Below are 11,799 nucleotides of genomic sequence, written 5' to 3'. Positions count from 1 at the left end.
ATTCAAAATTTCACAAGATTAAAGTTCTGATCTTTTAATACTAATGGTAGGGGAAAATGAAAAATTGACTGGGGAAAAATGAATAATTTATTTGGTTAAAGATTCCTTTTTTTGGTTAGAAAATTCACATGTTTCATTAGAAATTTAATATTTTTTTGATAAAAATTCAAATGTTTGGTTGAACATTAATTTGGTTTGAAGATTCAACTTTTTGTTGTTGAAAATTCATCTTTTTGATTAAATTCAAGTGTTTTTTATTTAAAATAAAATCTTTTTCTTTAAAATATATTTACATATATTTCTATTATTTTATTATGACATGAAAATAATTTTTGTTATTGTAAATTGATTTACTTGGTTGAAGATTTAAACATTTTGTTAATCAAATTATTGTGTCTTTGAAGAATCATAATATTATTTTTTGAAATTTCACCTGACTTGTTGAAAAATTTTTTTTTGTCGATAAAAATTAATTTTTTAACCCAAAAGTTAACCATTCAAGTTGAAGATTTATCATTTTGTGAAAAATTGAATTGGTTGCAAATTGAACTATTTTGTTGAAATTTCGTTTCTGAAGGTAACTTGCCTTTTTGTTGAAAAATTTACCTTTTTTATTTGAATATTCGTATTTTTTGTTATAGATAAAACTGAATTTGGGATTTAGGCTGGAAAGTTCAACAATTTGGATGACCTTTTATTCTTTAATGGCTCAAATTCTTTATTTGTTGAAAATTTGTCTCTTTGATTGTAAATTCATCTCTGGTTGAATTTTTTGTATTGAAAAATCGTTTTTTCTTATTTTTTAAAAGTTAATTTTTGTATTAAAAATGTAACTTATCCATTTTTGGTTGAAAATTCATCTTTACAGGCTGATGTTCACATAGCTATTTTGTTGCAATTTCAACTATGGTTGAAAATTGAACTATTTTGTTAAAAATTCGTTTGTTATCCATTATATTTTTCATTGAGAATTCATCTTTTTTTTTAAATCCAACTCTTCCAAAAAAAAACAACGTTTTTTTCGGTTTTAAAGTTCAACTATTTGTTGAAAATGTAATTATTTTGTTGAAAATTACAGTATTTTATTACAAATATTTTTGGTCGAAAATTCGACTTTTTTTGTTTAGTTGGATAAAAAATCGTCCTTTTAGATTGAAAGTGCATTTTTTTAACATACAACTTTCTTGTGAAAATTCGATTATCTAGTTGAAAATGCAACTGTTTATGGTTGAAGTTAAATTGTTTTTCTTTAAAAATTTGACCATTCAGTTGAGAATTCATCTTGAAGGGTTACAGATTTAATTATTTTGATGAAAATTTAACTTATTTGGTTAAAAACATCTTTTTTGGTTGGAAATTTATTATTTTCTGTTGAAAATTTATTTTTTTACGGTAGAACAGTTATCTTTAATGGATGAAATGGTTAAAGAAAATGAGAAATTGGTCAGGGAATTAAAAAAATTAATTTTTCGGCCACCTGGAAAAATGTGGATTTTATTCTGAATTTTAAAATATATGTAATTATATAAGTTATAATACGGAGAGTCATTTCATATTTAATTGAATATTAGATTTACATATATTTAAAAATCAATTTAAAATTCACTGTCCGTCCAATTTGACAAGAAGGAATTTCCATTGAATTTTCTTTATCTCGTGCGTTTTGTGTAAAATGAGTATCGAGTCATTCACATTTTCATTGCAAATAGGAAATGTCGTAATCTTGTAAAAATTTACAGTGCATGATTCATACGATGAACATTTGAACAATCTTCGAAATCATGTATCCTGCCACTGGAACCTGAAAATTAATAGGACTGGTCGACAGATGAAATAAAATATTATTTCGTAGCCTCTTTTGAAAAATTGTTTTGAAGTTTTAAATGTAACCATAAATCGTTACGGAAAAACTGCTTTAGATAATTTCAATTAAAATAAACCAATCAAGCGCCTGAAGATGAGAAAAAGTTCTTGCTACATAAATAGGGTGACAGTCCCTTAAGATTTTGAATGTGTAGGATTTTTTAGTTCTTTAGTTGTAGACAGAAATTTTCATTAAAATAATAATTTAGAAAAAATCCATTAAAAAAAATGTGGCCTTAAAAATATGTCACTTAAAATTCGTGTATTTTGTACTAAGGTGTTCAATCTGATAAAAAAAAGTTGCATACATACAAGCTAATAGTTTTTGGATAATCAGATTGACTCAAATATTGATCAAAGTCACAAAAAAGAATAGAATACATGTACCTGAAGTTCTGAACGTCCATATGAACGAAATATTTTTCCCCATTTCTATTTTCCTCATAAATATTGTTCTCGCTGCAATTTAATATATGCATTATAAATCTGTTTTAATAATAAGTTATTTCCCAATATAAATGAAAAAGTATTTAAGCACTTTTTCTAGTTTAAAAAATTATCACAAAAAAATTTCGTTCGTTTGAATATTCATTTTAAATTTTAGAATTTCTGAAGATAGTTCATATATATATATATTTCCTTTTATCCAAATTATTTTTAACCTTGTTTATATCTTTTCGCGTTGTAAAATAAGAACGTAGAAAAGCTTGTTATATTTCAAAATATGACGTAAAAGTATTTAATGTTCTCTGTTTTAAAGTTCGATTGTTCTACATTTCGGAAATTAGCTCTGGCCACCATTTATATAATTTTTAATTAGTTAAATCTTACTAAAGATCATTTTGCAAAAAAAAAAAAACAATTTTTGAATAACTTGGAGTAGAGTTCTGAGCCGGTTATATTACTTTGAGAAATAAATTCTCTGAGAATTTATAGAATTTATTTTGATTGATAGAAAATTACATTTTTTCGTCATTTTGTTAATTTCTGCTTAGCAGAAATTAAGTCTTTTTTTTTATAAAAATGCAACGGTTTGGTTAGAAATTAGGCTATTGTACTATTTTCTTGAAAACTTTACTCTTTCGTAGAAAATTTACTTTTTGTTTAAAATTTATATTTTGGTGTTGAAAAATGAACTAAAATATATTGGGATGACAGTTTCACTTATAAAAAAGAAATTTTTTTTTTTAAAGATTTATATTTTAAGTTTAAAAGTTATCTCGTCGGTTAAAACTTTAATTATCTTGTAATAAATTAATCTTTTTTAATTGAAAATTTAACTACTTCGGTCAAAGTTAAATTACATTATGAAATTTTTTTATTAAAGTCTTGTTGAAAATTTAACTGTTTAGTGGAAAATACTTATTTTTTTGTTTTGTTTGTTTAGAATTAATTTTTTAACAGAAAATGGAACTTTTCCATTTGTTAAGATTGATATTTTTTAGTTAAAAATTGGCGTATGTTTTTTGTAAAAAAATATTTTTTTAGTTTGAAATTTCCATGTGGTTGAAGTCCTGAACGTTCAAATGAACGACATTTTTTACTGATGATTTTGCAAACCAGGAAAATTGCTAAAATATTTTTTAATTTATATTGGAAATAATTTATTATAGAAAAAATAATTCAAATGAATAATTTAAATTGCAATTGGAACAATAGTTATGCGTAAAATATAAATGTCGACAAATATTTCGTTCATTTGAACATTCAGAACTTCAGGTACATGAAATTTCCTTTTTTTTTTGCGTAAAAATGCATCAGTTTCGTGGAAAATTAATTTTTTGTTGGACAGTCATATTTTTTGTTTGAAAATTGAATTTTTGTAAAGAAAACTTGTCTTCTGGTTTGAAGGTTCAATAATTTAGATAAACTTTTATTTATTTTTTCAGTGAAAAATCTTTAGTTGTTGGAAATTCGTCTTTTTGGTTTTAAAATTATTTTTTTGTTGTACAAATTTCATTCTTTTTTAATTAAAATATAAACTAAAACACTTTTTCGTTGGCAATTTATCTTTTTAGGTTGAATATTCAACTATTGTGTTAAAAATTCAATTATTTTGTTGTAAATTCCAGTATTTTGTTAAAGAGTTATATTTTAAAGTAGAAAAAACTTTTTTTTGTTTGAAATAAATTATTACATTTGAAAGTTTTAAATTTGTATTTGAAACACTGTAATTTCCGGATATGTCTGAGCTAAAAAATAATTTATGTTCAACCGCTGATATAACCTGAACAATAGAATTATTGTTAAAAATCGTAAATTCTTTTAAATTCTCCTAAATTCTGTTATATTCTAGGTTATATAACCTGAACTTAAATTCTCGGGAATTTAAGAACTCTGACTTGGAACCATGTTTCACCCAATCCACTTACTATCTGTCGGTAAGGTAGGGCACGCTTTTTAAGAAAGTACCGTCTTTATTTTCTTTGACAAGTTAATTCATATTTTGTGATGAGAGTTTGGAACAAAAGAATATGCAAATGGACGTAGACGTACCGTTCTTTATTTCAGTAATTAAAAAAACTTAATTTATCTCGGTTGGTAATAGAGAAATTAATTTGTTTGTGCTGTTTTCATTACTGAAAACAAAGGACGTATCTGCGTTTATTTGTATGGGTTTCATCAGATCATAACATTTCAGCGAAATTTTAAAATATTTTGCCCAAAATCCGAGGAACGCTGGTTACGTGATCCATGTATCTTATTTAGTTCATTTTTTTAATATATAATATTTTTGTGATTTTCTTTTGTTTATAAAATCTGCATTTTCAATCAATGTTTAGGCGAGATCTATAATTAAAATATTATAATTTAGCAAGGACAAAATGTTTTATTTGTTAACATTATTCTATTATTTATTTTACTAATATTATTCACACTAATGGTAATTCTTGTTAAGCTTGTGGAGCGAAAATATTGTATTCAATTTTTGAACTTCATTTCTGTGTATTTCTTCTTTAAAAATGTGTCTTTTTTCCCCAGAAAATTATCGTTTTTTGCTTAAATGAAAACGGAAGTAATGCAACCCGTCAAGAAAATTTAAGACTTTTTGGTCGAAAGTTAATTCTTTTTGTCGAAAATTCGACTTTTTTGTGGAAAATTTAATTATTTTTTTGAATATTGAACAGTTTTGTTAAAAATTCATATTTTTTGGTTAAAAATTTAATTGTTTTGTTGAACATTTGGCTTGTAAATTTAACCATTTGGTTTAAAATTTAACTTTTTCGGAGTTTGATTGTAATCTCTTTTATTTAAAAATGTTGACAATTTGGTTGAAAATTAAAACTATTTGCTCAAAAGTTACTGGTTGAAATTTTAACTGGTTGGTTAGAAATTCAACTGTTTAATAGAAAATTAAATTACTTTGGGTCAAAATTCAACTGTTTCGTTAAACGTTCTTATTTTTGTTTAAAAATTAAACTATTTTGGTAAAAATTCGTTTCTTTTGGTTAAAAAATCAACTTTTCAGGTTGATAATTCAATTGTTAAAAAAAATCATCTGTTTGGCTTGAAAAATTAAATATTTGATTCAAGTGTAATCCTTTTTGTTTTAAAATTCGTCCATTTAAACGAAAATTTATTTCTGTTGATTAAAATTTGACAATTTTGTTGAAACTTCATTTGCATTATTAGAAATTTGTCTCTTTTGCTTGAAAGTTCTCAAGTTATTTGGTTGTTATTGCGACCGATTGGTTGCATTTTTTTAAATTCAATTATTTGATTAAAATTTATCTTTTGGGTTCAAAATTTAACTTTTTTCGAAACAATCTGACTTTTTAATTTGAAAAATCGACTCTTTTGTTTAAAATTCGTATTTTTTGGTTAAAAATACAATATACTTTGTCTTGAAATCTTTAAGATTTTGAAGTGTTTCATAATGAATTCAATATTGCGTCTATATTAATTTTATTTAAAGGTGTTTATTCCTCTAGTATTCTCCTATTTTCGTTAATAAAATACCCTATTCCATCTGACTCAAATTGTTTATTGTTGAGTGGTTTTATTTCATTCGAAGCTGAATACCTATTATCAAAAAATTGTTCTATCTTTAAAGCTTCTTCTGATTGTACCGAGAATATTCGAAAATAAATAAGGATGATCTACTCTATATTGTTAAAAAAAGAAGATTATTATTTCAGTGCGACTTTTTTCATTATCCTTAAAAATGTAATACTACTTTTTCTAAGCTTTCTAGCCGATCCGAGCCCTCTAAGATATTCCAATGATTAATTTAGTTTCGAGAATGAATATCTAGTCTCTGAAACATCATCAAATTCGCGAAATCATGCGTTTCGTTGTCTCTCGAGCTCGAGGCGTTTTAAAACTTCATTTTAATCTGCAATCTGAGAGTTCACGCTCTGTAGCTCGTAACGCGTCAGGACACATGGGGTCGATCTAAAAGTCTCTGCCGAGCAAATATTTGCTTTGTTACAGTTCATACTTTCCAGCAATTTTACTTTTGATGAATTTCACTTTTTTTCCAATGATGAGTTAGTATGGAAATCTAGAGCGAGAAGAAATGCAACGAGTCTGTCGCTAAGTAGGCGACCAGGCAACGCAGCAAAATCGATAGCAGCCAGCTTGCTAATCGGATGGCGTGAGATCCGCTGTCGCAGACGGGTGCAATTTTTCCCTCGGCTTTTCTCATACATTTTTATCCCTCTACACTCAAGCATGCCTGTTAGTCTGCAAGTCCTCTGAAAATACGAAGATGATTTGTAATAATAGTAGGGTTCGGATCGTTCGAATTTTTTCATGTTTCTCTCAAAAGTTCCCTATTCTATCAAGACGTTAATTTAGTTGTTCAAACCTTCCCTTCCCCTATTTTTTCTTGCTTTACCCTACCCCAAATTCTTTCCCCTCTCCTTCGATTCACTTTATTTCCCATCCCTTACTCACCCTAATTTTTAATTATTCACACTCACTTTCGCTCCCCTCATTTACTCTCACTTCCCCGAGTTCCCCTCGGTTTATCCCCCCCTCTCACCGACCCCCCACTCACTTCCCCATATGTAATTGCCTCTACTTCCCCTATTTGATTTCCATTTATCTCATTTATCCTTACTTCCCCTACTCACTCTCCCCTCATTTACTCTCACTTCTCTAATTCTCATTTGCCCAACTTCTCTGGAATTGTTTGTACGTATTTTGTATGTTTAACGATAAAAAGTAATGGGTGAGATGATTTTAATTAGCAAAATAGATACCATTTGTTTTTAAAAAGCTGCCATTTAGAATTGTTTGAACATCTGACAAGAAACAAATTTGAATTTGGCGCCGAAGTTTGTGACTGTGACACCTACGGAGCGCTTATCATCGAAAGTACAATATTTCTATATTCTGAGTAAATTTTGTGGGTACATATAAAATTTTTATTGTGGCAATGTTGAGTGGACACCCGAGCGAACTGTAAAGGTTCAAATGAATGAAATTGTTTACTGCTGACTTTAAAAAACAGAAAAAGTGCTTAAATTTTTGTTAATTTATATTGAAACAAAACTATATTACATATTTTAAATTGCAGTTAGTATAAATTGTATAAATAGTACAAATATTTCGTTTTGAACGTTCGGAACAGGTACATATAGATTTTAATTTTCAAGTTTACATTTTAATTTCAAGAATTTCAAAATAAGTTTGAGACTTAAATAATTAAAAATTGAAAGCGTCTCGAATCGAGGATTTTGGTTTAAAAAAACTTTTTAGTTGATTATCTGTGAATATAAATTCATAATGAATTTTAAAGTTGAAAATTGATTTGAAAAGTAAATAATAATTGATTTTACAAGACGATTCAGAATCAGTTTACAATTTCAGCATTTCCAGATTTTAACGTTAAAAATTATACTGTTTCAATTGGAAAGTCTTATTAGTTAAGCAAATGTAAACGTCCAATCGATACTTTATAAACTATAATAACTTCAAAATAACTTAAAATAACTTCAAAATAATATATTCATACATAAAGGCTTTTAATAAATTTTACTTATTATTTCAGAATAAAAAGAAAAATCGGTCCACCTTCGATTTCAACAGTTTTTAAATAATTAGTTGAATTTTTATGTTTTTCAAGTATGCTATTATTTAGTTTACAATGCGTAATTCAAAATTTTTTTACTTTAGAAATATTCCATTTAAAATTTTTATTTTTAAGCTTACATTTTGGATACAAATTTTTTTAATGCTTTCTTAAAGACATGAGCAAATAAAAAATAAAAGCCTTTGATGCTGAAAATTTTGGATAAAAAACATTTTTATTTAATAAATACATTTTTAAAAATTTATCTGTATTTTAAGTAATAAAAAGTGAACAAAAACGATTTAAAATTATTCCAAATGTTAAGAATTATCAGATTTTAACGTTAAAATTTAAAAGGTTTCAATTTAAAAGTCTTAGTCATTAAGCAAATGTGAAGGTGTGACTGAAAGTTTATAAACTATTTTCAACTTGAAAATAACTTCATAATAATATGTTTTTAATTAAAGGATTTTATTAAATTAAAAATATTGTTTCAGTCCAAAATATGCCGTTTTGAACCCATTAAATTTGAAATTTTTATTTAAAAAAAAAGATTAATTATTGAATATTCAGCAATATCTGCATTTTTATTTAAGACAAGTAAATTCAAAACAAATATTTAAAAGTAAATAATCTTTAACTGAATTGTTTGACATAGAAAGCCTGGAATCGTTAATATTTCGAAGAGCCTTTAAACTTTGAAAGTAAAAATTTTAATTGTTGTATTTGCAAAATACTCAATTTGTGAGTGAAATTTTTAAATTTTGATGTATAATTTACAATTTAACATTTGTAGAAAAAATTTGAGTAATTTTAAGAGATATTTAGCTGTTTTAAAAAGCTTAAAGTATAATGCAAATTTTAGAAAGTTGTCTTAAAATCTTCTAGAATCTTTTTTGAAAATTTTGTTTAAATCTTTGAAAAACTTTTTAAATATTCTCTTAAAATAATTTTTCAAAATAAAAAATTATTTTCACTTTTCCTATGAATCTTAAAAAAAAATTTATTCTTTTGAATAATTCTATTCATTCATTTTGACAGATATTTAGAAGTTCTGAAAAAATGTACAAAATAATTTTAAGTTTAAAACAAATTTAAAACAACCGCTAGATTCCTCAAGATTTTGATATAAAATTTTGAATCTTTCCAGGGATCTATAAACTATTTAAAAAGAAAATAATTGAATTCCTAATTAAGAAGTGTTCAGTTAAAATTTTTTCAATTCTTGAATATTTTATGTTTCTAGCTTACAATTCTTTAAAATTATATAATTTTGAAATTTTTAAAGTTCCTTGATTGATTTTTTAATTTACAGCATTGAAAATGATAACGTGGATTTAGATTTTGAAGTGGAAAATTTTTAAGCTTTAGAGTTTCGCCGCCTTTAATCTCAATTTTGCAATTAAGAAAAATAACAATTACTTAATATTTAGAAAAATATAAATGCATATTTAAAATTATTAATTATAAATTAAATATTGAAAATTCAACAAAAATACTAAACTTTGAACTTTACAATTTTACTTGTTCTATTTAAGAAAATTTAATTTGTAAGTCAAATTGTTGAATTTTGATAAATAAATAAAAATTTAACACCTATTATCTTTAGCAAAAATTCAAGTAAGTTGAATAGATGTTTAGAAGTTTTGAAACAATTCAAAGTTAATTAAAAATTTCAGATGATTTAAAATAATTTAAAGGAAGTGTCTACGTTTATCGAAAAAATGCGACTATTCGTACCAAAATTTCGGTGCAAATAATCCACGTCCTAATTTAAAACTAAATATAGATGCTGTCAAATCTTGAACAAAAAATTTAGCTGTTTTGTAAGAATTTTGAAAGGCTTCAGACGAATAAAAATAACATTTTTACACATTTGAGAAAAAATTCGATAATTTGAAAAGAGGTTTAGAAGTTCTAAAAAATTTTGAATTTAACAAAATTTAAAACAACATGTAAATGTTTCAAGATTTTGAAATAAATTTTGGAAGCATTTTAAGGATTTTTAAATTACTTAAAATATACATAATTGACCTTTTAATTTAAGAAGAGTTCAGTTTATAAAAGAAAATGTAGTCGTTCAATTTTTAATGTTTCTAGCTTAAAATTGCTTTTAGTGCTTGTAAAATTTCAAATTAATATCGTTAGAAATTAAATGATTTTAACTTTGTATAATAGATCATGTTTAAACGTTTCAAGTTCATTAATTTCTGAATTATATAAATGATTTAACTCGTTTTAAACTTTTTTAGAACTCTTAATATTAAAAATTTGACATTTTAGATTTTTCAATAGTTTAAGTTTCGTTTTAAAACATTTGAGAGCTCTTTAATATTTAAAAATTTGGTTTTATGGATTTTTAAATATGTTATGTTTTTAGATTTACAAAATAAATATTGATAGAATTTCAAATGATTTCTATATATTTTAATAGATTTTTAAGAGATTTAAAACGGTTAATAAGTTTAAAAAATCATTAGAACTCTTCAATATTAAAAAATTTGTCGCTATTTTAGGCGCTCAAACTTAAAATATTTTTAATTTAAAGAGAATTGAAGAGTATTTTTCCAATATACATTCAAAGTTTTAATTATAGTAAGGATGAAATAAAAAATCTTTGAAATTTTTTTGAGCATGAGAGCGATTTAAAACATATAAAAATAGTTTAATTCACCAATTTTATGTTATCTCGTGCCTTATTATATCGCTCTGAATAGATTTTCAACGACTTAAGAGTATATCAAATTAAAGAAAGTAAATTCTTTAATGGCAGAAATCATTAATAAATAATTTGACATGACTTAAAAACTATAAATTTTCTTATAAAAATATTCTATTCTTTTCTAAGCATATAAATAAATAATGTCACCTTTTTGTTGCCTCTAATTGCTCATTGAAATAATTATGCTTCCAGAATAATTAATTCTTGGAAAGAAAAAGCGAATGGTAAAAATAAACAATGATAATGCTTTTGATGATTGATCTGCTTTTCATTTATGCAAATAAGGATAAAAAGGTTATAAAGTTGACCTGCCATTTATTATAAAATCTTGCTTCTTGTTCCTTTTTTATTGACGTGTCCTCCATTTAAAATAAAATCGCCAATTTTAAACATTCTTAGAATAATTGCATAAACATTTTTTCAACTTCCATATTAGTTGTGATGGAATACGGTAGCAACTGCATTTCAAGATCTAAGGTTTCATGTAATATTATGACAAGAGAAGAACGCCATCGCATCTTGATCCGGCTTTAAAGGATTCAGTTTCCATTTGCTCTTTTTGAGTTACGTGATGGGCGTCTCATTTTTCAATGGATCCTTGTTTCACTTTTTAATGTCTCAATAATTTTATCATGATTGAATGAGAATGATCTTCACAAAAGAGAGTTTCCAAATCAGGGTGGCTTCTGGATCGGAAAACCGGGAAATTGCCGGGAATTTTTTGAGACCGGGGAAAACCAGGAAATGACAGTGAATTTATTTTTTGACCGGGAATTTTACAAAATTTTGATTCTAAAAATTTTGCCCAACTTTGATTTCAACCGTTTTTAAATAATTTCCTAAATTTTAATTTTTATAAATTATTATATTATTTAGTTTGGAATGCTTAATTCTAAAATCTTTCACTTAAAAATTTTTTTATTTTAGATATTTAATTTTTAAGCAAATATTTTAATTTAAAGAATTTTAAAACGCAGTTTTAAAAGTTGAAAAAATTAAAAATTGGAAGTTTTTAAAATTGAATATTTTTTTATAAAAAACAGGGTGGCTGCCGGATCGGGAAATTGACGAATTTTCAGAAGAAAAATCTGCCCAAGTTCGATTCTAACAGTTTTTTAAAATAAAAAAAGTGCAGTTTTGAAGATTTAAACAATTAGAAATTGAAAGCATTTGAAGTTGAAAATTTTTGATAAAA

At 25.1% G+C, this 11,799-nt stretch overlaps 1 protein-coding gene across 1 annotated transcript in view; it reads left to right on the top strand.

The window, feature by feature from the left end:
* LOC117181090 (ubiquitin carboxyl-terminal hydrolase 3-like) overlaps positions 1-11,799 on the top strand; it is a 41,766-nt gene that overhangs the window by 522 nt on the left and 29,445 nt on the right. The window lies entirely within an intron of this gene.

Source organism: Belonocnema kinseyi, chromosome 10, assembly GCF_010883055.1.
Source record: "Belonocnema kinseyi isolate 2016_QV_RU_SX_M_011 chromosome 10, B_treatae_v1, whole genome shotgun sequence".
Taxonomy (NCBI): Eukaryota; Metazoa; Arthropoda; class Insecta; order Hymenoptera; family Cynipidae; genus Belonocnema; species Belonocnema kinseyi.
This window is presented reverse-complemented; position numbering and strand designations above follow the sequence as displayed.